Consider the following 26155-nt stretch of genomic DNA (forward strand, 5'->3'; position numbering starts at 1 on the left):
AAAACTAATTTTTCATTTGCAAGTGGCTATCAATTGCAGATAGCCTGTGGGTTAGGGATGAGGGCATGTGTCCACTTCTCTCTTTAGCTCTAGACCCCATCTAGTGCAGATCTGTGCAGGCCCTGTTGATGCTGCCATAGTCTCTGGGAGTTCCTATGTGTGCCATATAAGCGTTTCTAGGACTAAGACTGATTTATTTTAAAAAATGTTCACATTAAGGTAAAAAAAATTATTTTCATGTTTAGTTAAAATGTTTACTACTGTGAGTACAAACTGTGACTAGATATATGCGCATCTAATAGTGGAAGGCAGTGTGATTTCAGGTTCAACATATCCTGCATTTTAAAAGGCTGAGGTTTCAGAAAGTAAGGCCCAGCAAACATGCACTCATATGCCATTCTGCTTTACAAGGGAAGCCACAGACTCAAACTGTTGTTCATACCACTTCCGATACTGCTTCTTGTAAAAAAGAAAAAAAGAAAAAAAAAAACAGAATACAGGAAAGCAGAAAATTCTGTCTTATTCACCTTTTGTTCTTTGTGAGTTATTTTCTCCTTACTCAACATGTGAGCTGAACCCATCATCCTTGTGCCATGCCATAAAACAATAAATAGACCTCGGTTTTAAATCAGTGACAAATTCAATTAAATTACGGGGGTGGGGAGCGCGCAAGGAAAATGCATCTTTCATAAACGCCACACATAAGCTACATGATAACGATATTTAGGTTGACATTGTTCTCAGGCACGGGGCAAATCCTTCAGTCCTAAAGTAGCAGGTCTAACTATGTAACGTACTAATTACATCTATTAACGTAACATCAAATTTGAGTACTGCACTATGATACCCCTTTCCCTTTGCAAAAATGAAAATGCCTCGTAATTCATGTGAACCATTCGGTACGCCAACTAATAAACTTTCTCCTTTACTGAGTGGGTAAAGAGTTCCTGCTTCCATGTCTAGGCAGAGACCACGCTAGTTGACTCAGTTAAGACCACACTTGACTAGGGTCCAAGAGTGGGCACCTCACGAGTCACACAACAAAGTATGGAGTCTTGCAGAGAATTTTAACAAGGTGTTTTGAATTCTTTGGAGAAAGCATTAACAAAGTCTTGCTGTGGAGAAATTTTCCATATCATACGTAGAGACAAAATACAAAAATTTAGATCGTGGCCTGGTGATTATTACAGCTTGGGGGAAGAACCGAACTTGTGACCCCCAAGGCTGTAGGAACTCTCTCTGAGAATGGCACAAACCAACACCTTGTCTGGCTCTCATCAGCACGGGAAGTGGCTTGGACACCCCCCAAATAGCATCCTACTCCACAGGAAGTGAGTTATGTTCCCCCCTCCCCTATGACAGCATGTCTCCCTTCCCCCAGCCGGAAGTGAGGCGCCCCCATTCAGTGGGCCTCAAACCAAGACAAACCAATAACAGCAGTAGCAAAAGAGGGATGATCTTCAAAGGGGGAAGGACATCTCGACTGTGGCCACCCCCAAGCTCGTCTTGCTTACTGACCTGCTGACGGTAGGGGCAGGCAGAGGCCTGGGGACTAACCAAAGTCCCTTGCACAGAGGACAATTCCCTCAGCCCCTCTCAATCGCCTTCACGCTTCACTCCGTCGTCTCACAGCTTGACAGAAATTCCTCCGCAGAACTTTATTTTGGTGTCTTTTCTTACTCTTTACCTAATTACTTAGTCACCTCCAGTTAGTTAACTCCTCTTATCGTGGTTACATTTAGAATTGTTCCGGTGAGGAGAGACGTGAAAAATTATTCCCGATACTTTCAGAGAAATGAAGGGATTATTTTGCCCAATGCGGCGAAGGACTACGTGACTACGCAAGGTGAGACTAACTTTCGCGAAGGTTCTTGGGAAATGTAGTTTTCTTTTTCATAGCTAAGGCTCTCAAAAATAGTGGGACTTAAATTGGTAATTATAATGTACTAAAGTCTTTGCGAATACTTATTCTGTACTTTCCGACTGGCTGACAAGGTGATTAGGCCCCGAAAAGGTCCAAAACTGCGCTGTTAGTTTCCACTGGTGTTTAATTGAATCCCAACTCCCTGTCACGTGGGCTCAAGGTCCCGGTTGCCACGCCCTCTAGTTTTGGTCCCGCCCATCAACCAATCAGACCTTCTCTAGGTCTTGTTCTCCGGATATTGGCACTCCGAGAGGCGTGGCCTCTTGTCAGCTCCTCCCTTGGGGTTGAGTGGGGAGCTCGGAGACGCCGAGGTTTGGTGCGCGCGCCCGCGCGCTATCTCTAGAACTGAAGCGGCCGAGGGTGCGCGCGGCGGGGCGGCGTGCGGGGTTGGGAGGAGCGAGCAGACTGGTAGGCTGGGCGGACTGCGAGCGGCCGGGAGCGCGCTGTGGACTCCGCGGCCGCGAGTAGTTAGTTAGTTGTGTCAGTTGCTCGGTGGCGGCGGCCGCGATCACCAGTAAGGGGACGGGACGGGCGGCAATGGTGATCATTGCAACGGCGTGTGCTCCCCTCAGGTAACGGGGGCAGGGTTGCCCATGTACTCTCCGGTCCCTTTCCCACGCGCGCAGGCTTATGGGGCCAGGGTCGCCTCGAGGTGAGGACGGGGACCTAGGGGAATCTGGACTGGGCGGCGCCGCAGGGGCTCAGCAACCAGTGCGTCCTGCAGGGCGCGGGCTGCAGCGTCCCGGCCACCCACGCGCCCCGTGGGCACCGCGAGCCCTCTCGTGCCCCCCGTCGGCCCAGGCCTCGCTACCCTGGCTGCCATGGTCCCGGTAGCGCGGCGCCCCCCAGAGGAGGGAAAGTTGGAACCTGGTGGCTAGGGACTTCCCGGGGCTGAGCTGCGAGGCTCGGGGGAAAGTGAAGCCTTAGGGGAGCTGGACGCGGGAGGGGAGGCTGGGGCAGGAAGGATTTCTGCCAAGTCTGTATGGTCATTCCGCTTCCAAACCTGGGAGGATCATGGTCAGCCTTGTAGCATCAGTCGGGACGGAACCGGTGGCTCTGTGCCTGCTCACTTCACGCTCTGGCTGGTGAGCCCTTAACGCCTGCGGACTTACTGGGTTGCTTAGGGTTTGGGATTTGGAGAGAATGGGTCAGACAGTTCTTTTCTTTTCCCTTTGACTCAGGGTTCTTGCGACTTTCCTTTTCTCCTTCGAAGAGGACTTGCCATCTGAACTGGGTCCCCTTCTCGGTCCCCCGTCCCGTCCCCCCCCCATCTTATGCACCATCCATCCGTTGGAGAGCTTGATTTCGTTCTTGGACTACGTTAATGACTGCTGTGACTGCTGAGAGCATTAGCAAAGAGGGGCCCCCCCCCCCCCCCCCGCAAAGTCTCATTTCTGCAGTTCGCTTTTCAAAGGACCCAAATTTAGGAATCAGAGCTGTGGAATGGAGTTATTGGAAGGCTGTTGTTGAAGGATGGAGATGAGTTAGAGGAAAATTATGATTTCATCTTTATTGGCCTTACTATAGAAAACCCAGTACATTTTTCTTTGCCTCTGTTGAATGTGATAAGATTACACTTTCAATTAAATACTTGGCGACTTACATAAAAGACTATTTTTAGGTCACTGGATGATGAACATGAGCAGCCTTTTCACCTGAATTGGAATTGCTTTGAGTGTTCTGTTTGGCAGCTTTTTGTTGTCGTTGTTGTTCAGCTACAGTGTCCCTCCTTTACCTCCCCCGATAAATGAAGTGTGTAGTCTAGAGAACACATATTGCTCTCTGCAAAGTGGAAAAAAAAAAAAAAACAACCCAGAAAGCCCAAATTTGAATTATCCACAAGGGTAAAACTTTCCATGAGCAATCTTGGATACCCACTTCATGATGGCTTCTTTTGTAATCTCAAGAGCATTTTAGATCTTGCAATTCACTGGCTACCGTAATTACTTTCCAGAATGCTTGGCACTTCTTTGGTGACTTTTTCAGTAAACTATAATTGCCGGTGAGGTACATGAGGTACATTTTCTTGGCTTCCAAGATAAGAGTTAGTAGCCTTATCAGAGAGATTAACAGTTAACAATGGAAACAGCGTTCATACCACTGCCAGTGAGTTCTGGCTATGACCAGCTCACAAACTATGTAAAAAACAAACATCCCCTTCCCATAGATGTCAGAGGGGAAGAAGAGAAAATATTTTATCATGTCTCTATTTTGGAGAGAGTAACATGACTATGTTATGAGGGGAAATGGTTAGATTATTTTCTTTCAAGCTTTTTGGTTGGCAGTCCTCCTTTCTCCCACCCCATGGAGGAACCCACATTTCTGTTTGGCTGGTTTCCAGTGTTGTGAGACGTATTTGGTAACAGGCAAAGATAAGCTTGCTCTGAGTTGTTCGGGTGCTGAACTATTCTAGTAGTGGTGCAGAGAAACGTCCACAGTAGTGTTTCTACCCCATTAACATTCTGTCAGAATTCATTTTAAGAGTCTGTCCTGAGGCCCATAAAGAAATAATGCCACTTCATAACTGTTTTCTGACAGTCACATTAAAAATTGTGTTCCTGAAATACTTTATATGTATATGCATATAAACATTTATCTTCGTACATTTATGGTAATGTAAATATTTAAGTCTGAGAGCTTAAAAACTTTTATTTGCTTGTTTGCATGCATTCCCTTTAACAACTAACAGTGCCAACCATATTCGCCAAATAAGCATCAACCATAAATTCAGGCTTTGGCACATTTCATATAATAACTCTTCTAAATTGCTCCATGGTGAAGCATCATGAGATTAGCATTTGCTTCAGAGTGAGATTTGTTGTTGTTTTCAACTGTAACGATGTGCTGCTGTTTAAGGGGAACAGGTGCTGGACTCTAGCTGTTTGTGTTGTAACCTGCCAAGTCATACTCTTTTGTTGGATGGGTTGTTAAAGCAATTTAGGAATCAAACTGTGGCCCCTGGCATGCCAAATACGAGTTTGAGGCTCCATATCACTTTCGCAAATCCCCATTTTCACTGCTAATGTAGATGTGAACCTCATTTTCTCCTTTGTCTTTTACTGTGATTCCTATGCTCCAGTCTTCCCATTATTAGAGCGTCAGGTACAGGCTTCTTAGGGAAGAAGATTCTCCTTGGAGAATCTGAATATTCTAGTAACTTTCAGGCCAAATTCACATCCGAACAAAAGACGAGTATTTGGATGTCCTTTGAAGTGTTGGGCACGGTGGTAGGACCTGAGTATATGGAGAACGATACTGTTTCTGCCAGGAGCTTACACTTTAGGAGGGGAGCTAGCTGGGAACTGGTAATTATCATACGGTGTGATATATGACAGGTGTGTGCACAGGTGCCTGTGAACGAGGAAAGTACAAGGAAGGCTTGTTGACTCAGACTTGGATTCTTGGCTGTGGGGGATGTTCTGGAATCTTAGTTACTCAAGCTAATCTTGAATAATATATGAATCAACTAAGTTCAGAAAGAAGGAACCTATTTTATCCTAGTGCTCTTGTATTAAAAAAAAACTACAAACACAAGTCATGTATGGAATATAGAAAATCTAGTAGTTGTGTTTTATAAAAGTAAAAGTCGAGACTCATAAATTAACCCAGTGTTTTAAAATAACATAATTTCAACATGTGATCAATATAAGCAATAATACGAAGTTATTTAACATTCTCGTTTTCATACAAAGTCTTCAGAATCTGGTGGTATTTTTACACTTTAGCACATCTCAACTAAGACTAGCTACATTCACACACTCCGTTTCTATACATCAACAGCGCAGCTTTGGAACAGAGGCAAATGAGTCACTGATTGTGAACCAAGCTTAGGAATTTTAACTTCACCTTGAAGGCTGTGAAATTCTAGTTGAAAAAACGGAAACAGGGCTGAAGAGATGGCTCTTCCAGAGGACCTGGGTTCAATTCTGGGCACTGATATGCTGGTTCACAAACATGTGTGGCTCTAGTTTCAGGGGATCTGACACCCTCTTCTGGTGTCAGAGGACATTGAGGGCCAAACGCCCACACACATAAAATAAACAACAAAAACAAAGTGCTTCACCACCACCTCCAGCAAACCATCCTGCAATACAACCACAGTTGGTTTAGACCTGTCATTTTGACAGAAATGAAAGCTGGATTAGAAAGGGGCACAACTTGAAAGCAAGACCAGTTTTAAAAAAAACTATTCCTGGTGAGAAATGGCATGGAATGTAGAGGAGAGAGTGGATGTAGGAGAGATTTGGGAAGTATTATCAGTAGGATAGGACAAATATGTTATAGAATAGAAAAAGATTGGGTTCGGTGAGATGGCTTAGTGGGTAAAGGTACTTGCTGCTAACCTATTTTCATCTCTGGGATGCACATGGTAGGAGAGAACCCACTGCTACAAATTATCATCTTTTATCCAGATGTATGCAGTGACGTTGCCTCTCATAAACTAATGAAAGCATGAGTAGACAAAGGCTGAAGGTTAAGGATGATTTTCACGTTTGTGTTAGAAGCTTCTAGGTAGATGGGGCCAAAGCTAATGGGGAAAGTCAACCATCTATGCCAAATAAAGCCCAGATGGAAAAAACAAACAAAGGACCCCCACTCCCCCAAAAAAAACAAAACAGAAAAGCTGAGTGGGTTTGTTAGGGAGTTGAGAGGAGGATATTTGAAGGACTAGGAGTTGTCAACCTGTTTCCTACCATTTAAAAGGGCAAGTAATCCCAGCACTCGGGAGGCAGAGGCAGGCGGATCTCTGTGAGTTCGAGACCAGCCTGGTCTACAAGATCTAGTTCCAGGACAGGCTCCAAAACCAGAGAAACCCTGTCTCAAAAAGCCAAAAAAAAAAAAAGGCAAGTAAGATAAGGTTTGAATAAAGTCTCTGTGACTTGGAATTTAGGGTAATTTGGAGCAGTTAGCTACATTGTAATGCACTAAGGAAGTTGAAAGTACAGCTAGGGGTTTAGCTGATTGAGAAGGATACAGTGTTTTTCTTTTTGGCTTTTCTTGACTGGGATAGCTTGGAGTCCTGGCTGGCTTTTTACTAGCCAGTTGCCAAAGCCGACCTTGAACTGCTGATCTTTGTGCCTCTACCTCCCCAGCACTTGGATCACCGCCAGCATTTGTCATCACACCCGAGAAAGCACAGTGTTTGTGACCAAGGACTCTGCAAGAAAGTACAGGAAGCCAGATGTTGAGGACTTAAAGATGTTTGCCTTAAAATGTTTTTATGAATTGTCTTGGGCATGCTTATTTGGAATTGGGAAGAATCAATGGAGAGAGAGAAGAGTAGGGGAGGGAGGAGAGGTGAGCATAGAGGGAAGATGGGAGGAAGGGATGAGGAGGAGAGAGGAAGGAAGGAAATGAGCATGAGTATGAACATCCTGGGCACAGGTGGAGAATTTGGCCTTGGGAATCTTAGTTTGGGTTTCTATTGTTGTAAATACTATGACTAAAAGCAAGCTGGGGAATACAGGGTTGATTTGGCTTACTCTTTCACATCACCGTTCCTTATTGAAGGAAGTCAGGACAGGAACTCAAAGAGGGCAGAATCTGGAGGCGGGAACCTGATGTGTGGAAGAGTGCTGCTTATAGGCTTGCTCTCCATGGCTTGTTCAGCCTGTTTGGGTTTTAATTTCAGATGTAGTCAAGTTGACAACCAAGAATAGCCATCACAAATGGAAAGTATTACTTTTCAGCAAGCAAAAGAGGTGGTAAAGGTTGCTGGATGGAGGGTAAGTAAATTTGAAACTGATAGAGAGAGGGAAGGGAAAGAATTGCTAGGATGTCTTGTGTGATTTTGATTAGTCATTAAGAATGAAAGAGCGTTGGCAGAACAGAGTTTGAAAAGAATGTGAGTTTAAAACAACCTGTAGGAGAGACTGGAGAGGGGAGAGGCCGAGAGACACAGGAAAATGAAGCAAGCTGAGGAACTGTTTGAGGTTGGAGACCTTGCTGTTGGGCTTCTGATTGTATCTGGAGAATCTGTTCAGTATTCCTGAGACCCATATCTTACCATTGCATTCCTTGTTTGTAAGATAAACAGCGAGAGTTCAAACCTTACCGGTAAATTTCAGAACCCAGTTTATTACAAACTTCTTTATAGATAACAGTTTGGTAGCAATACCTGAAGATAGTTAGGAAACTCAGGATACTCAGAATTGTGCGTTGTATGAAGACTTGTGGACTCCATTTTTCTCTTCTCATTTGCTAGCAGATTGTTACTGAATGCTTACCTGGGCTTTAGTGGACATACTGCTTTCTGGGTCCTCTGGAAGCATAGCATTGTGGTTACAGCTGGTGAATTCTGGGCCCAGATTGCCAGGAGTTGCTTCTCATGTCTGCCATTTGTAAGCTGTGCCCTTGGGAAAATGATTTTCTTAGTTTTCTTTTGTGTCCTGATCCTTTTTCTACAGTCACTCAAGGACCAAGAGAGTTTTATAATGAGCTAACATTGGAAGTATAGTTGGTATCATGTATTTGTTAAATAATACAAAACACAGTATAAGTATTATATTTAGAAGTAAGTGATACTTTATAGTTTTCCGTTGACTGTTGCTCTTTTCATTGTTTACAGTTAGGGCTTCCACTTGAATTTTCAAAGTAGATTTGGTCACCTTATAACAAGGGAAGAGCAATGATGCAACTCTTAAACGGTGGAGTAATGGATGTCTGGAAGGATGAAACCCTGCCTTTCTCACAGGTGGGGGGCAGTGCTTGGGGCTTCATTTGAGTGGGCAGTAGGAAGGAAGACTTAAGGTACTGGCGAGGCAATAGAAAGTATTTTACTAACACCACCCATTTCTTATCTCTACCTTTTGGGGACAGTGGTAACCATGGTAGTAAACTTTGTCATCAAATATTTCAAGAAAACTCCTGAAAGTTAAAAGACTGCATAAGGAGGTTAGCGTGCTGAGCACTGAGAGAGAGGAGGACCCTGCTGCTTGATAACCTTTCTGATCTGTGCTGGGTAAGAACATATTTAAATCGCTTCTTTATGCTCCTTTCTGTACAGATGAAACTTGTCGAGTGGTAGGTAGCATCTGTGATTCTGTAAGCCACACCAGCAGTAGCACAGAAATATTCTATAAATAGAGTGATTTAGGGAGTTAAACTTTTGAATTCTTAAATTTTATTTTGTGTATTTTCTAAATGAAATGTGTAAGCAGAATTTGACTCCTATTATTTATAATAATTGTAGTTCTTTCCCCCAATTCTGCCTTCCAAATGTCTAGCAAAAGAATCTTGTCATCGGAAACACTGTGTTTTATATCTTTTGCAAAAGGCAACCACAGAGCTTTACAAAGGACTGAATACTAATTCTCTCTTATCTCCTCTGGGTCTGTGTGGTCTGTATTTTCAGGGACTTGCTATCTGACTAGGCCAGACTGAGTCCTGCTGTACACAAAGCCCTTCCTCTGGCTCTCCATCCTTTTTACTTCAAGATCTGAAGTGTAGTTTGACATTATATATTACACCACACATTTTAAAAAGTAATAGTCTTTTTAAATTATTATTATTAATTAACTAATTAATTTTTTTGTTTCTTTCAAGACATGATTTCTCTGTGTAGTCCTGGCTGTCCTGGAACTTGCCGCTGGAGTACTGGGATTAAAGGCATCTACCACTACCACTGCCCAGCATATTAATAATTTTTAAAAAGCTGAACGAGATGTGGTCTCAGCACTCAAGAGGCAGAGGCAGGTAGATCTCTTAAGAGTTCAAGGCCAGCCTAGTGTATATAGTGAATGAGACCCTGTCTTTTAAAAATAAGAAAAGCTTTTTTGGGGTTGGAGAGATGGCTCAGAGGTTAAGAGCAATGACTGTTCTTCCAGAGGTCCTGAGTTCAATTCCCAGCAACCACATGGTGGCTCACGGCCATCTGTAATGAGATCTGGTGCCCTCTTCTGAAATGTGGGCATACATGGAGGCAGAATGTTACATAATAAATAAATAAATCTTTAAAAAAAAAAGAAAAGCTTTTTCAAAAAATTGTTTCTATTTTTAGTTATGAATGTATGTGGTGGGGGAGGGGATGGTATGTGTACATGAATGTATTTGCCCACAGAGATCAGAAAAGGATATGGGATCCCCTAGAGCTGGAGTTACAAGGAGTTGTTAGCTTCATAGTGTTGTTGCTGGGAATTGAATTTGGGGCCTCTGTATGAGCATTATGTACTCTTAGCTGTGGAACCGTCTCCTTAGCACTTCCTACCCCAATTAATAAATTTTCAGATAAAAGAATTTATTGCTATAGAAAAAATATGGACTAAAATGGAACATAGAGTAAAGGGGAATATCTGTCCTTCCATCTAGAGATAACTAGAACTAATAATTTGATGCTTTCATTCATCCAATTTTTTAGTGTGTATACATTCCAAAATATCTAATTGATATTCTACTAAATAAAGTAGGAATATGGTTTACATGTCAATTATAATCAGTAGAATGAGCTGGCCACCCAGTGGTAGGTATGTGGGAGCTGGAGTGGTTTAGGAGATGCAACTTCATGCTTAGTGGAGGGCCTCTTTTCATTTACAAAAATGGTATTTCTCTTTTCTCTTTTTACACTGCTAAACTATGTACGTTAAATGGATGTTTGAAGTAGCTCCTTCTTTTAATAATCGGATAAACCTTTTTTTCCTGATGATTTATCATTTAAAAAAATCCCACCTCTGATGTTAAGAACTGACAACCAGAAGAACTGACAAGGATTTATTAGTAGTATTGGTCTTTGATAATTTCAAAATATGTCTCAAAATCTCTTACCAGTGCTGTCTAGTAGAACTGATATCAGCCACATAAGTAACTTCTAGTTTCTAGGGCTCACATTTTAATAGTACAAATAGATGAAGCAAATCTTTATGATGTATCTTTTTAGTTGCTTTTTGAGATAGGGTTTTTCTGTGTAGCCCTAGCTATCCTAGAACTCCTTCTGTAGACGAGGCTAGCTTCAAACTCGCAGAGATCGAACAGCCTCTGCCTCCCAAATGCTAGGATTAAAGGCGTGCGCCACCATCGACTAGTTTATGATACATTTTAATTGAATAAAAATTTTTCCACATTTTGATTTTAATTTAAATTTTTGTCTTCAAAATCTGTTGTATATTTTTCAAATACAGCCCATCTTAGTTCAGGCTAACTGCATTTTAAGTGCTCAGTAGCCACATGTGGGTACTGTTCGCTCAGTTCTAGAACATATAATTTTTCCCATAATATGCAATAAACCATCACTTCGCAGGTACTCTGGAGGATTATATGAGAGTAAAACAGCAAAGCCAAGTTGCCCTGTGGATGCTGAATGCTCATTCTTGCGCCTCATGAGAGTTTTTTTTAAAGCTTTGCCTCAATAAAATTTTATATTTGCATATTTGTAGACCTTCATGTCACACATCTGTGTTGAAGTTGTAGTTCTCTAAAAGCTAGCTGGAGATTATACTTAGAATTTTCAGAATATTCTCTAAGAATTCCATCTTCAAGGAATTTATATAACTTAAGTTTTAGAAGTGCACCTTCCAAAGTTGCTTGATACCTGAGGAAAACAAACGCTGTGGCGGCTTCCTTGGAGGGAGTCTCTTCATGGAGTCAGTAGTAAATGCACACATACACATGCTTTATAGTTCTAGATGCACACACATCTTAGTTTATTTATCATACGAATAACAACTAGTGCTAGAGATGTTGGTTAAAGGTTAGACTTCTTGCCAAGCATGAGCCCTGCATTGCCCATGCCTGTGATCTCAGCAGTCTCAAGGTGGAGGTCAGACCAGATGTTTAGGATCATGCTCTGACATATTGAAACCATGTCTCAAAGGCAAAAATTAAAGAAGTAATTCTCTCTTTTAAAAAATAAGTTGAGTGGGGCTGGAGAGATGCCTCAGCAGTTAAGAACACTGTCTGCTCTTCCAGAGGACCAGGTTCAATTCCCAGCACCCATATGGTGGGTGGCTCATAACCATCTATACTTATAGTTTCAGGAGGTGTCTTCCCCCCCCCCCTTTCTGGCCTCTGAAGGAACCAGGAGTGGACATGATGACCAGACATGTATATATGTAGACAAAATACTCATAAACATAAATAGATCTAAAAAAATAAGGAATGAATTGGACATTATAATAAATTTGTTGTCTATTGCATTTTATAATGGAAAAGTAAGTTTCTTTGTTGTTTATTTTAATTTTAATCTTTTTGCTTACTTAGATACAGTTTGTTATGTAGCCTAGACTGCACTTGAATCTTTGCAAACTGCCCTCAGTTTTGCAAGTCCTGGGACCACAGGCATGCATTATCATTTCTTCCAAAAGAGGACTATTAAACAATTTTTGGTTTTAATTTAATTTTTAATTTGTTGCATAAAAATCCTGTAATATTGATAAACTGCATTTTGTTCTATTATAGAGAACATACAAATTCATTGGAGGTCAAAATGGTGGCTTCAGAGTAGCAACATTTTAAGTGCTCAGAATATAATTCTTCAGAAAAGACCACAAATATGAATTGACTTTCTTATTTTTATAATAGTACCTCCTCTGTGAGGTATGCAGCACTTCAGAAATTTTTAAAGTGAAACAACAACCTAATGCAGAGCCAATAATAATATCCACCCAGGACAGCATTTGAAAATGTTCATGAAAACATTAGCTTTTTCTAGCATCAGAAGGGCTTCTAACTGCCTACTCACTGAGTCATCTGCAGCAACTGAAAGTTCGGATGCTTCTCATTTGTTAGTGGTTTCTTTCCTTCCTTTCTTCCCTTTGTCCCTCCATCTCTCCTCCCTCCCTCCTTCCTTCCTTTATAGTAAAGTGGCTTGCTTTTACCTGCCTCGAATCAAGTAAGTCTTACAGTGTCATTGTGTCCAGTTCAGAAAGCAGAGAGAGATGAATGCTAGTGCTCAGCTTGTTTTCTTTTTCTTCAGTCTAGGACCCCCCACACACACCCACATTTAGCATGAATCTTCCCACCCCAATTAATCCAATCTAGAAACTCTGCAGGCATGACCAGAAGTTTGTTTCCATGGTGTATTAATCAGAGTTCTCTAGAGAAACAGAACTGCTAGAGTGAATGAATGTCTGTCTTGTCTGTCTATCAAGTAGGATTTATCAGTTGACTTATAGGCTGTCTCTCCAATCCAATAATTCAGTAGTTGTTCAGGCCACAAGGCTAGATTTCTCAGCTGGAAATCAGTATCCCCAGAATCCTGAAGAAGTAGGCTCTACTGCTGGTGAGGGAATGAAACTGCCAGTGAGAGTGAGGGCACGCAGTCAAAGAGCAAGAATTCCTGGGTGTAGGCAACCAGAAGTTGTTGCCCAGACGTAAGGTGGGTCCTTCCACTTCAAATGGTCCAATCAAGAAAAATCCCTCACAGATGTACCCAACAGCTCCAGTTTTAGTTAATTCCAAATGTAATCAAGTTGACAACTAAGAATAGCCATCGCATATGATGAGTCTAAGTCCTGTCAAGTTGACAATGAATTAATAGTGGTTTGTTTAAGAATATTACTGTAGATTGGCTCTAGTGGTACACACTTTTAATCCCAGCACTTGGGAGGCAGAGGCAGGCAGATCTTTGTGAGTTCAAGGCCAGCCTGGTCTACAAAGTGAGTTCCAGGACAGCCAAAGCTATGCAAAGAAACCCTATCTTGAAAAATAAAAAAAACAAAACAAGAATATTACTGTAAATTGTTAATTATAAAACACATAAATGAATTATAGAGTATGTGTATTTGTTTATAGTGTTTAATCTACTTCTAGTTACCACCGGATTTTCAAAATATAGGGATTTTTTTCATCTGTTATAATATAGGAACTGTTAAAGTTTCTAAGTTCATGCCTCTTCTTCAAAGGCTTTTGCTTTTCATCATTTGAATAGTAGGGTGGATTACATAACTCAGCTGATAGAGTGCTTGCCTGTCAGGTAGGAAATGCTGGCTTTAGTCCACAACCCACACAGAAGTTCAAGGTTATCCTTGGCTGTGTAGTAAGTTCAAGGCCAGTCTGAGATACTTGAAACTGTCTTTAAAAAGAAAATTGTGCCTGGTATATAGTCATATTTTTAGTGAATACTGTTAAATGAGCAATATGTGAGTGTAACATGAATTCTAATTGTTCTTAATAATAAAAACTCAGAGTCAGATATTAGTGGGTGGAAGTTAAGGGATCAGAGGAACAGAGCAGCTAGTCCCTAGAGAGATCTTTTACCTCTACTGAATTCTCAGAGGTAAGGGGTCATCCTGTCTCTACGAATCCTCAGACTGCATGCTCAGACTGCCTCTGAACTCCTGTCTCCTCCCTTCCTATATTTCTCTCTCTGCCCACCCATATCACTCCTGTCTCCACCTCCCTATTGCTAGGATCACTTTTGTGTGAGCTCCGTTTCTCTTTTAGACAAATCCAATCTTGTGTTGCCCAGGGTGGCCTTGAACTCAAAGAGGTCTGCCTCTAGTCTCCTGAGTGCTGAGATTAAAGGTGTGTGCCACCACTGCCTGGCCTCTATGGCTAGCCTAGTGGCTTAGCTATGCACGCTGATATTCAGGCAGGCTTTATTTATTAGATTACAAACAATCACTGCATTTTCCCTTTTTGTCTAAAAACAGAAGGCTATAACTAATATAAGAAAAACTATATACAATAGGTACAGTAACTGTTTACAATGTATATAGGCAATAATAATCAACAATGTTTAGCACATTTTGCATTTGACAAATTCTGAGAAAAGACTTCATTATCTATCCTGTCTTGGTGAGTCCTAAGTCTTATACCTAATTTATTTTCTATCATAACTTGCATTACCATCTGAAACTGTTTTTGATATCTCTTAACCTTATACACTTCACACCTCTTTAGTGAGTTTCTTTTCTGAGTCTGGTAAAGAAGAAAAGCTATAACTATGTAGTCTTCAACTCCCCCAGAGACCTGAGAAGGGAATAATATTAACTGAGTAAGCAGGAAGTGTGATCAAGCAATTTCCAAAAAAATGTGAGAAATCATAGAGATAGCTGGCTGCCTGTACAGTTACTCAAGGTTTTTTTGCAACATTGGTCATCCATCTTCAGCCTACAGGCCTAGGATATTCAACAGACTTTTATAGGAACAGGATTTTTGAAGGACTGTCCTGCCTTGTATTGGCATGGTTTGGTAGTCACTCTCTTTTGTGTCCTGCTTGTCCAGTTAGGACAGCATACTGTCAGCAGTCGAGGCAAGGGCACTTTCTTGCCTAATGGCTTACTTTTGCTACAAAGTAAAACCTATGTAGAGTTTCTTTGATGCCTATCATCTCCTCCAAAATAGATTGGTGTTGCCAGGAGCAGACATGTCTCATTGTCATAAAATAAAAGAACCTATGTTATTAAGACATCTTAAATGTTATATTCTGTAAGATCTCTGAAGTCTTTGAAGATGATCTAAAATATATCTCTGTTTGACCTTGTAAACATACCTAATGTGATTGTAAGTTTGATTGTAATAGGTGACTAATTACTAACCTGCATTTCCTTATTATCCTAAATAGTAATAATAACTTTTAAGAACTAGAAATTTTCATTACATTGTTAAATGAGTTGTATAGGTACAATACTTGGAACAAGATTATAAATGTATGTATATTGTAACAAAATTAATCTCAAATTTGTATCAGTATACAAAATTTGTATATACTATATAAAAGTCCTATCCAGTATAAAAATATTTAAAACCAGGTGCTGGAGAGATGGCTCAGTGGTTAAGAGTACTGCCTGCTCATCTAAAGGTCCTGAGTTCAATTCCCAGCAACCACATGGTGGCTCACAACCATCTGTAATGAGATCTGGTGCCCTCTTCTGGCCTGCAAGCATGAATATAGGCAGAATACTGTATACACAATAAATAAATAAATCTTAAAAAAAATATTTAAAACCAGTAGTTGCTTTTTAAAAGTAGATTGAATAATCTACTGTTTTTTCTTATATCTGTATTCTCCTTTTTTTCTTTTTAGATTAGATTCAATAATCTACCCTTTTATCCTAGCATATCTGTATCCCCCTTTTTTCTTTTCAAAACAAGAACCCTGAGTCTAATTTCCTTTGTTAGCTTTTTTTCTATTACTAATAACAACTTATAACCATCCTCCTTAAACAATGACAAATATCCATAACCCATTGAATGACCAAAACCCATTCACCCCACCTCCTGGGAATGTGGGTGTCATATTCTTAAATTTACATCCTGCTGTCTGGTGGTGAAGGCATCTGTAGGGGATTCTGCAAAGAAAAATTTGGATAAATTGTCAAGTCCTGGGAGAGGTAGCTGCATCTTTTCTTGTCTAGTCTCTGCATATTGGGAAAGTGCAGGGCTTGTCTCCTGGCTAGAGTAGTTTGTAAGGCTGGATCACTCGGCTAGCCACCCTGAAATTGTCCTGAGCAGTTTGTAGTTCAAAGCTGATCTTCAGGTGGTGTTTTTCAGGTTAGTGGTGTTATCTTAGTCCTGGTGGAATTGTTGTGGGGTCCCATCCTCCTTTTGGAGACTTTAAAGGTCACTGTTAGATGTGGTCATGGTTCACTTCAGAAAACTGATAGAGACTCAAACCCGAAATCATGTACAGGAAGGTAGATGAAGTCTTATTCTAGAATTAGTACTCTATATGACCACTAATATCATAACATAAAGTTTAAAATATATGTATATTTTAATCTTATAAATTTTGAGATATTTATACCTTAAGAAAAGCTGTTAACAAGTCCAAATAAAACCAAAGGATAATGGGATTAGTAGTAATAAAATAGTTCTTTAATTTTTTTTTTCTTTTCCATATCAGGTGGCTCTTCTGACATGAGACAGAGATTTTGGATTTCCCTCTAACAAGCATGCTTGGGTTTAGAGAAGGAGAGAACCACACTCCAACTCCAAATCCAGCTTTTTTTCCTGTTCTAATAAGGCATCAGCTTCATACTGTATTTCCATGCTGTCCTATCATTAGATTTAAAAATGTATGTTTTGCTTGAAGTCACCCTATGCTGTTAAAGGTCGTGTTTGAAGAATGAGGAAGCAGGCCTTAGTACCCCAGAGAACCTGGCATTGTATGAGTTTTTCCACTTCCGGTCACACCATATGTAAACAAAAGACCATTATTGCCACGAATGAGGTCCAATGCTACCAATGGACCAATCACAATATCAAAAAGTTCCTTCTGAGTGCTAAATACCCGCTTAAATGAATACAGAGTCTCCGTATGGTCTCCATTTCTGTTGATTCAGTGATGCTCAGGAATCTGGACCTGCACAGTTGTATGATTGATGACGTCTACACAGCATTCTTGATCAGGAAAACTCGGTGGGCTTACCTTACAGTACACCCCAACTGGATCGTTAAGGTTTGTCTGAGATCCTTTTTATTACAGGTTTCCTGGGCATCTCAGCTTTCCAGGAAATGTGATGATCCCACTGTTTTCAGTGAATCTTGACTCAAGTGAAAACCTATTGGCGATTGAGCCAAATAGCCAGCTTTGACATGGAAACCATTAAAACAAAAACTATGAGGACCATCCTGATAGTCTTCATTCATTGTTGAAAGGACATATAGGATGGCATGGTGAGGTTATACAGCATCCAGGAAAGCCAAGGCAAGGATTCAAGTGCAAACCTGGAGGCGGGAAGTGAAGCAGAAGCATGGAGGAACTCTACTTTGCTGGCTTTCTGTGAGGGTTGGATTTTTAAATTCCTCTTTGTAAGTGACGGCATTTTGGTTTTATGTAGTCCCATGCCAACAGCCCAGGGCTGAGCTGCCGCATAAGCTGTGCCACTTGCTGCTAGGGTTACCAAGAGGATCCTTACTACCTAGGCTACCCAAGGATAAGGAGTGAGGTCATAAATGAGTCTTTTGAGCCTGTGGGGTTGAGGATCCAAGAAACTTGTGACATTAAACTGGAGTAGGTGTCGCGTGGGAGCCATCACATTCCTAGCCAACTACAACAACAACAATAAACTACTTCTCCTCCTCCTTTTTTTTTTTTCTTTTTTAAACTTGAGACAGGGTCCCATGATACAGCTCTGGCTAGTGTGGAACTTGCTTTGTAGACCAGGCTGGCCTCAAATTCAGATTGATTCATCTCTACTTCTGGAATGCTGGCATGAAAGGTCTGTGCTACCGTATCCAGTCTTAGCAAACATTTGAGCTTATCCCTACAGAGGCAAAATTATCTTTGGTTGCAGCATCTTGGGAAGAAATTGCTAGAATTTGCCTGTCGTGTCTCAGAAAAAGCAGAGAGGCAGTTTGTTGGCCTGTTTAAGAGTTTTGGATCTGCAGTGAAGCCTCTTTGTTGGAATCTTGGCACTGACATTTCCTCATGTGTGGTCTTGAGCAAATTGCTTGTTTGTGTCTAAGCTACCTGATCTATAAAATGGAAATAACTCAGTACCCAGTTAATAGAATCATTTCTGGACTAGTATAGGCAAAGGGCTTAGAACATGTGTGATACTCAGTAAATATTAATATTTACCTGATCCAGAGAAAGTCATACTTTTTTCTTCACTGTGATGGTGGAGATGGATGGAGCCCAGGGCCTCACACATGTTAGAAATGTGCTCTAGCATTAGCCTGTATCTGGACCTCATACTTTTGTTTTTCATTTTCATTCTGCTCTGCTACCCTAAGCAAGCTGAGGAGGTTTAGAGACGTGGCTGATCATATGGGATGCCTATCTATACCTGCCTGTGTCATGAAGTAAGTTGTATGATATGGTACATGGCACCAGCTTCTAATGCTCTCATCTATCACTGTATAACACGTGGAAACATGTGGATCTTTACACTAACCAACTCCAGTTGTCCCCAAGGAACATGCTAAATTTGATGATGTCATAATTTTTAGTATTCAGAAATTCTAAATTTCCTACTATGAAATAACATTTTTTCCTTGCCTCTTTCTTTTGCTTGTACAGTTGAGTGGATATGATGCTCCACTTCCCACACAGATACCCAAATAACTGACTGCTGAAATATTAGATGTCTATGTCAGCATGTCACTTGTTGCTTGGTTATTCCATATTAGACAATCTTCATTATTATCTGGGTTTGAACTCCCCCTTTGCTAATTTTTAGGTTTTATTTATGGGACAAGAATTTTTTTTCCAAATTTAATAAAAGCACCAACTTCATAGGGTTATTATAAGGATTAATAATGAATTGTTGGTATAGTACCTCCATCTAATAAGTTGCAGGTACTGTGAAGGTAATATACTTATCATCATCATAAGTTTAGCTTAGGTTTCAAAGCATTGATGAAATAGTATGTGAACCAGGAGTGATAGGATACACCTTCAGTTCCAGCAATAACTAGGGGTTGAGCCAGGAGAGTTGCTGTGCATGAATTTGAAACAGCCTGGGATGTATACTGAGTTCTAGGCTAGCCTGAGCTATAGTGTAGGCCCCTGTTTTAACATCTCCAGGACACCAGAAGCAGAGAGTTTCTTAGAATTTCTGTTGCTGTGAAGAGACACCATGACCATAGCAACTCTTATAAAGGAAAACATTTAGTTGGGGTGGCTCGCCTACAGTTTCAGAGGTTCAGTCCATTATCATTGCTAGACATGGCAGGTACATGCAGATATGGTGCTGGAGAAGGAGGTAAAAGGATGTGAACTGGGTGTAGCTTGAGCATAGGAGAAAGCCCTTCCTCCAATAAAGCCATACCTCCTAATAGTACCACTCCCTATGAGGGACATTCCTTTCAAACCACTGTGAGGGATGCTGGCGCTAGGCTCGCTTTTTCTATTTATTCAGCCTACAGCCCTATTCTATAGCCCTAGCCTGTGGGATAGTGTCACCCACATTCAGGGTGGATTTTCCTTCCTTCCTTAACTAGAATGGGCTAGGTATGGTGGTGTGGGCCTTTAATCCCAGCACTTCTGAGGCAGAGGCCTGAGTATCATCTCTAAGTTCAAGTCCATCCTTGTCTACGTAGGAGCCGCCAAGCCAGCCAGAACTACATAGTGATGTTCTGTCTCAAAAACAAAAGCTAAAGAAGAATCAGCACCAAAAAAACCCCCAAACTTTTCTCAGAATAGCCCCATAGACACACCCAGAAGTATATCCTAGGTTACTGAAAATCAAGCCCGATAACAATGAAGATCACACTTGCCAATTCAGAAAGTTCATACTAAAATTAAACTTAGACGATAGGAAAAAGGATATTAGCAGTGGGTGAAGTACACAAATAAAATTGATATGATATTTAATAGAAAATAGTGATCAAGATGAGCTGTTAAAGGTTATGTATTAAGTGGTGGTTTATGTAGAAGGAGAGAGAGAAGGTTAATTGCAAGTGTTCTTTGATGTAGGAAGAAAAGATTTCCGGAGTTGTTGCCATAGTATTAAATTTAGCCTTTCTAGGAATGGGGTCCCGGTGTGAAGCGTCCACCTTTATTCGGAGTGTTTAAAGGGCTGCCAAGGAGGCAGGCAGTGCAACCATCTGAAGATGTCTTTAGATAGGAATTCCCTTAGTTATATATATTAACCCGAAACTCACTTTTTCCCTAACAAATCTACCTGGTGTTTTAACATTTTATGTTTGAACCCTCTACAAGAGGCTGAGATTTCATACATTTGCTTTGCCTAGGATCCAGTTGCATATACTTAATACGTACTAGCTATGCCTGCTTGCTCACATCTGAGCAGGACAGAAATGTTTTCCCTCTTTGTTGATCTGCTAGCGCTCCTCTGAGTTACTGACTTGTCAAGGAAGCTATCATTTATCTACACAGTTGCCCTCACTCCAAGTGCGGAGGTCGTGTTGATTCATTGATTCCTCCATGTTTACGTCTAGCCAAGTCTGGTAGTTCTCTGGAATAATTGTTCCTTTCTCTTCAGTACTACTAATTTATTTTTATTTATTTATTTATTTTTTGCTACAAAGAAAAGAAATCTCTCTTCTTTTTTGCTTTTGGGGAGAATTCTCATGTCTCCCCAACTTTTTTCTTTTGTATATGTGTTTATTTGGTGGATATGAGTGTGTGGGTATGTGTGCCTGTATGGGGACAGGCCACAGTTCAATATTGTTTGGGTGTATCCCTCAACCAGGCTCCACTTTAGTTTTTGAGGTCTGGAGTTCACTGATTAGCTAGGCTAGCTGGCCACTGAGCTCCATAGATCTGCCTATCTCAACCTCCCTTGCCCTGGGCTGTTTTTATAGGAGTGCTGGGGAACCGAACTCAGACCCTCATGCTTATATGGCAAGCACTTTACTGATTGAGCTTTCTACTTAATTTCTGCTTAATTTAGGTATTTATATTAATTTTGCTGGTAGGTGCAGAACTAGCAAATTCAGTTTTTTGTTTTGTTTTGTTTTGTTTTTTGAGACAGGGTTTCTCTGTAGCTTTGGAGCCAAATTCAGTTTCTGTTGTAACGTTGTAACCATAATTCAGCTGATCTTTTTGTTTTTTCCTAGACAAGGTTTTATGTAGTGCAGGCTAGCCTGTAACTTGCAGTATAACCCAGAATGGGCCTACATTCCTGATCCTTCTGTTTCTGCCACCTAAGTGGTAGGTTTACAGGCACAAGGTACCACACCTGGTACCACAGTTCATTTCTAAGAAATTTTATGCGCTAAGCAGGGTTGGCAGAAGAGGAGTCAAAAACATTAGCTGTTAAACAGAGATAAAATCACTTTCCATATGTGATCATTGTGAATTTGAACAATAAACCCATCTGTTTTGCCTTAAACAAAAGGTATATTTGAATACAAATATTTGTAACCTAATGTAAGAAATTCCTATGTTTTTAGAATGGAGTTAGGAGCACACAAATTCCGTTTTATAGATGGGTGATAATTTAACATTTTAAAAGTGTTATTTGTTGACTTCGTTTTTGTTTTCCCTAGGAAGAGAGTATTTTTTAATTTACTAATATAACTTAAAGGAACAGGACAGGCATTTTGTAGAAAAAGATAATTAAGAATATCTTAATCCTTATAGGCAGTCTTTTTGTGGGTTAATTGGAAAGGAGGGTTAACTTCTCTTACAGTTATTTTGTATTGAAATCACAGAAGGGGCTAGAGAAATGGCTCACTGGTTAACAATACTTTTTTCTCTTGCAGAGGACCCAGATTTGATTCCCAGCACCCCCGTGGCAGCCCACAGCCTTTTTATAATACAGTTCCAGAGGAGCCAATGCTTCCAAAGGCATAGACCTCCATGCAGGCAAAACACCCCTATGCATAAAATAATAATAATAAAGTTTTTTTAAAAAGATATCAGAGAAACAGTTGAGAAGAGCATTAGTAATATTTGCAGATTTATTGTCTGTATTTTGTTCAGAGTTAACATGTTTACTGAAATTGAAATGAAATTTATGCCCTGGCAATGTTGAAGCATGCATGGGCAGCCCGTATGTGGTGGTTTTGTTGAACTTGTCCATATTGGGTTTCATGGTCTAAGTTGATGAGGATGACTGACCAGGTCTCTTCCTCAAGATGGCATCAGATCTCATTACAGATGGTTGTGAGTCACCATGTGGTTGCTGGGAATTGAACTCAGGACCTTTGGAAGAACAGGCAAGTGCTCTTAACTGCTGAGCCATTTCTCCATTCCCTAATATGTTTACTAGTCTTCTTCAAATGGATTCTTTAAAAATCTTTGGTAAACTGGGCAGTGTGGCACATGCCTTTAATCCTAGCACTTGGGAGTCAGAGGCAGGTGGATCTCTGTGAGTCTGAGGTCAGCCTGGTCTACAAGAAGTAGTTCTAGGATAGCTAGGGCTGTTCCACAGAGAAACTGTGTCTTGAAAAACAAACAAAACAACAACAACAAAAGTCTTTAGTAAGCCAGGTATGATGATGTATGCCTGTAAATCCAACTCTTGGGAGGCTGAGACAGGAAAATTGCCAGGAGTTGTAGGTCTGCCTGCACTAGAGAGTTCAAGGCCAGCCTAAGCTACATAGTGAGACCTTCTCTCAAAAACCTGAAATACAAACCAAAGCAAAACTTTGTTAGAACTCCCTCCCCAACTGCTACTTTCCTGTGTGTTTCTACTGTGCAATAACTAGACATTTTACATTAAAAAATGAAAACTAAGATGGGACTTTAACGAGGTTCTGAGTTCTACAGTTCAGAGGAGTCTACCAGAATGGCGTGAGAGGAACGCTCTTTTTCATCTGGTATGACATCTTGGGTGACTAGCTCTAGACATTATCTTTGTCTCTTGGTTTCAGTTCCTACTGTGTAGAATAAGAGAGTTTGACCAACGGCTCTTCTGTCTTAGAGATTCAGTGTTGTGGTACCACCAGAGTTCTTTGTTATTTTCTTGGGTAGGAGATATTTGTTCCATAACATTTTACTTTCCTTATTTTGTTCCACTGCTGATGGGTATGAGTAAAGCTAGGCTAAATGTTCTTGAACTTGAATTTACCTTTTCTTTTATGATTGCAATTAAGCATCCTAAACAGATATTTAAAGTAAAACCATAATCTTATTAACTTTTTGCTGCCAATAGTATTTTTCTGAAGTGAAAACTCTATTAAAAATTTACATTGATGAAGAAGGCTTTAAATGCTTTTTTTTTTTTTAAACCTGGAGCCCTTCTTAGGAATACCTGGGAACTCATTTTAATACAGTGTGGTAGTTAAGAGCGTAGCTGCCGAATGCTTATTCCTTGGCTCACATCTGGCTCTGCTGAATGTTATTTTTGTGATTTTAGGCAAGCTAGAAGGACACCTACCTGATAAGTGCTTCTGAGGAGTAAGTCTGAGGAATATACTCCTGGCCTAGGGTTCTGTGTGTGTTTAGCTGATACTTGATGTTCTAAGGGTCAGATGCTCTTACTATGTGTACTTTAATTGTCATGGTCTGTGAACGTAACTGTCATAGTTCTCATTGAAGAGACTGAGGCTTAGGAGGTCAGTGAATTGGCACATCACATAGAAAATGAGTCCTGGCATCATGACTCAAATTGGATGTTTCTGACTTACTCTAAGCCTGGTCCTTTGGAAATCTGAAATGTTCCTAGCCAGTCATGAGACTGTTAGTGTGAGAAATCTTGAGTCTCAGATACCAACATCTAAGTAAACCATTCTTCCACCGCTATCAGGGTGAAGTGACCTACCAGCTGCCAGCCACCCTTTTATAGAGCTGCCTTTTAGGCCTCAGGGTTTTCTATGGGTTATATTTATACAATGCCACTTTTTGACCATTTCCTCTACAGAATGAAGCAGCCTTGGCATCCAATTCAAATATTGTTTACCTTGTGACATTGGCCTTGGGAAGTGTTGGACTAGGCCGGGGTAATGGGTGATGGGGTTAAAGAGGAAGGTTCGACAGATTTATTTACTTTTCTTAACTTTGGAGTGTGAAAAATTTAACCAATAATTGCTATGAGTGGCATGGCCATCCACATAGTTCCATTTAATTCATTGGATATATTGTTTTGTTTTGTTTTGTTTTTCGAGACAGGGTTTCTCTGTAACTTTGAAGTCTGTTCTGGAACTAGCTCTTGTAGACCAGGCTGGCCTCGATCTCACAGAGATCCGCCTGCCTCTGCCTCCCGAGTGCTGGGTTTAAAGGCGTGGGATTGGATATTTTTTGACTAGGAACATTATCATTTTAATTTGGAACTTAGTCCTTTGATTTGTTGTTTGAGAATAAAAACCGATTGTTTTCTATCATAAAACTGTAAACTACGTTGGTTTAATCAATCACCTCTAGCGATTTTTTCCTTACTCGAAAACCCTGTAGTCCAAACAATGGTACACAAATGGGCTTCTGTCGCTACTCAGCCTCCTATGCCAATCCCATGCTGAGTAATATGAATTAATTAGAGTGCTGTCGAGTTAGATGTTACTACATCTTAGGTCCCACAGTTTATTCCACCCGTGTTGAGTCAGCTCAGCCTTGTTTAGTAGGTCAGGAAATACCTACATCGTATTGTAATTATTATAAATATTCAAAAGTTAATTGGATACAACAGTCTGTAAGAATTTCTGTAAGCTCTGTCATTTTAATTTATAAATGACTAGGTAAGGGAATTTTTTCCAATTTATTTTGAAAAGTCCAGGATTTGGCAGCTACCTTGGTAAAGCCAGGTGGTTGCTATGATTGCTCAACTGCTAAACGTAGAAGAAAAGCAGCCACAGTCAGTGTTTTAGTTAGGCTTGCTATTGATGTCAGGGAACGCCTTGACCAAAAGCAATTTGGGGAGGAAAGGATTCACCTTGCTCACTCTTCCAGTTCACAGTTCATCATCAGAGGCCGTCAGGGCAGGAACCTGGAGGCAGGAGCTGATGCAGAGACCGTAGAGGAATGTTGCTTACTAGCTTGCTCCTCATAGTTTGCTCAGCATGATTTCTTAATAGAACCCAGGACCACCGGCCCAGGGATGTCCCCACCTACAATGGGCTGGACCCTCCTGTGAATAACAAAACAAGAAATGCCCTACAGGCTAGCCCGCCACAGCCCAATCTTATGGAGACATTTTCTCAGTTGAGGTTCTTCCTCTCAGATGAGTCTAACTTGTGTCAAGTTGACATAAAAACCAGCTGGCACAGGCAGTTTATATCATGGGCCCCCTCATCTGTTGGGTAATAGTTCCAAAACCCTTGGTGGGTACCCCAAACCTTGTGTACTGTTTTTTTCTTATTAGAGATTTTTCTTTTCATCTAAAGGAGGCACCCAAAAGCTTCCCTGTAACATAACCAGATTGCCAGCATCACTTCTTTTCTACTTCAAGGCCATTAAGAAAGCAAAGTAAGGGTTACGGGACACTGCCAAGACTATTATTACACGATTAACAAATGAGTAACGTATACAGTGAGGATACTGTGGACAAAGAGCCGGAGTGGGAAGATGTAAGGTTTCATAGTCAGAGCCGTACAGATTTTAAAATTCATGTATTATTTGTTTGAGAACTATTATTTATTTGACTCCATATACAGATTTTTAGTCTTTTCTGTTTTTAAATGATAAATTGAAAATCCGGTACCATTCAAGAAAGGTATGCTCAGTACTTCAGTAGATATTTGCCAAATTAAATTTTGGGTTGGGTTTCTATTTTTAACTGACATCCCGACTTAAGTTTGCCAAAACTTGATTGGACTTGGAAGAAGAATGGCATTGTTGCTATTTCCTCTGTGTGAGAACATCTAAAACAGGTGGCTGGCAACAGGGACGGGAAGTTAAAGGACAAAAACACAGCATTCTGTGACTTGTGGTTTCTGCCCTAAACTTCAAGTCTACCTAGGTTTGTTCATCCTGATCTGTAGAATACCTGCTTCAGTTAGTACTGA

At 40.7% G+C, this 26155-nt stretch overlaps 2 protein-coding genes across 7 annotated transcripts in view; one reads left to right on the plus strand and one right to left on the minus strand.

Moving 5' to 3' along the window:
• Positions 1–1667, minus strand: part of Hmg20a (high mobility group 20A) — a 74294-nt gene extending 72627 nt beyond the window's left edge. The window contains exon 1 of the mRNA XM_050119463.1: positions 1519–1667. The gene's annotated coding sequence lies outside the window, so the exon portion shown is untranslated. The remainder of the gene's footprint in view (positions 1–1518) is intronic.
• A 45-nt stretch (positions 1668–1712) lies between these two features.
• The window catches only part of Peak1 (pseudopodium enriched atypical kinase 1), a 209258-nt gene continuing 184815 nt past the window's right edge, over positions 1713–26155 (plus strand). For 4 of the 6 annotated variants that reach the window (XM_050119448.1, XM_050119452.1, XM_050119453.1 and 1 more), the window contains exon 1: positions 2329–2496. The gene's annotated coding sequence lies outside the window, so the exon portion shown is untranslated. Of the gene's footprint in view, positions 1847–2326; positions 2497–26155 lie in introns of those variants that run through there. The other 2 variants (XM_050119451.1, XM_050119455.1) reach the window with 2 other exon arrangements.

Source organism: Alexandromys fortis, unplaced genomic scaffold (assembly GCF_014885135.2).
Source record: "Alexandromys fortis isolate MF-2015 unplaced genomic scaffold, M_Fortis_MF-2015_v1.1 scaffold_167, whole genome shotgun sequence".
Classification (NCBI taxonomy): domain Eukaryota; kingdom Metazoa; phylum Chordata; class Mammalia; order Rodentia; family Cricetidae; genus Alexandromys; species Alexandromys fortis.